Source organism: Corylus avellana, chromosome ca1 (assembly GCF_901000735.1).
Source record: "Corylus avellana chromosome ca1, CavTom2PMs-1.0".
Lineage (NCBI taxonomy): Eukaryota > Viridiplantae > Streptophyta > Magnoliopsida > Fagales > Betulaceae > Corylus > Corylus avellana.
Genome location: NC_081541.1, coordinates 45,044,123 through 45,045,620, shown reverse-complemented (window position 1 = coordinate 45,045,620; position 1,498 = coordinate 45,044,123).

Below are 1,498 nucleotides of genomic sequence, written 5' to 3'. Positions count from 1 at the left end.
ACCCTGTTTAATTTCAAGTTGCAGCAAATAAGTTATAGTTCAAAGGTCATCAAACAGAGCCAAATAGTTAAAACTATGAAGTACATGTATAAATATTAGATATGGAAAGGTGGATGCGACAATCTTGACTATATATATATATATATATATTATACATGTGTGATTTATGTAAATAGCTTCATTTCTTAAGCATTTTTAATCAGGTTGTAGCTTTTTCTGTTAAATCTTGTCAATATTCTCAAAATACAAATTGCAAAGATTTAGGAGTGAGTATTTTTACAAATTTTGTTAAATCATGACCAACAAAAAGCAAAATAGGAGGGATTTTGGTAATTTTGACATCTCTCCGTTAGAATTTAATAGAAAAACCTAACGGAGGAGTGATATTGCAAAAAAATGGAAGTTCGATACACGAAATTGAGAGTTTTTGAACTTTGGAGCAATAATTGTAAAAGCAGTAAAAGTTCATAAAAATTAAGTTGAGTTTTTAGAAATTTATATTAGGGCATGTTTAGTAAAAGCTGCACTGTTTAAATAGTATGTTATATTGTCTTATACTTCTATAGTTCTATTGCAATGTCTGGCCTGTCGCCACCAGTTAGAAGGTAAGATATTTGTTTCCTAGAAAAAGAGGGAGAGAAGTCTTTGCAGTTGAATCCAAAGAGCCATTGGTGCTTTCTGGGATCCTTTCAGTGTGCTTTGTTCCTCAATTCTTAAGAAACATCAATGGCAGAGGCAGTTCTTTCTGCTCTTATTCAGGTGATATTTGAAAATTTGTCTTCTCAGAGTTTTGAAGAGTATGGTATGTTACGTGGCACTAAGAAGGAGATGAGAAAGCTTCAGAGTGTGTTGTCAACAATCCAAGCCGTCCTTGAAGATGCAGAAGATCGACAAGTACTGGATAAGGCAGTGAAGGATTGGTTGATAAAGCTCAAAGACATTGCTTATGATGCAGATGATTTGTTGGATGAGTACATATCAGAAGCTTCACAACACAAACTGGACTTCCATGATCATGTGGATATCCAAGGTTGCATGATCAAGGAGGTACGTTACTTCTGTTCTCAATCAAATCTGATTCTCTGTAGTTATAGAGTGAAGAGAGAGTTGAAGAATATAGTGGAGAGATTAAATACAGTAGCAGATGAGAGGTTCAAATTTCATTTGAAAGATAAGTTTCTTGATTATAGCACCCAATCATCTGGAAGGCTACAATCAGATTCTTTCTTATTTGAATCAGAAGTTTTTGGGAGAGATGAGGAGAAAGAGAAAATCATGAAGTTTCTAATGCATTCAACTGATAAAGGAGATGTTTCAGTCCTTCCCCTAGTTGGTATGGGAGGGTTAGGAAAAACAACACTTGCAAAATTGGTCTACAATGACAAGAGGGTGGAGGAGCATTTTGAGCAAAGAATTTGGGTTTGTGTTTCTGAAGAGTTTGATGTAAAGAGGCTTATGAGAGCAATTGTAGAATCAGTGACTGGGAATAGATGTGATC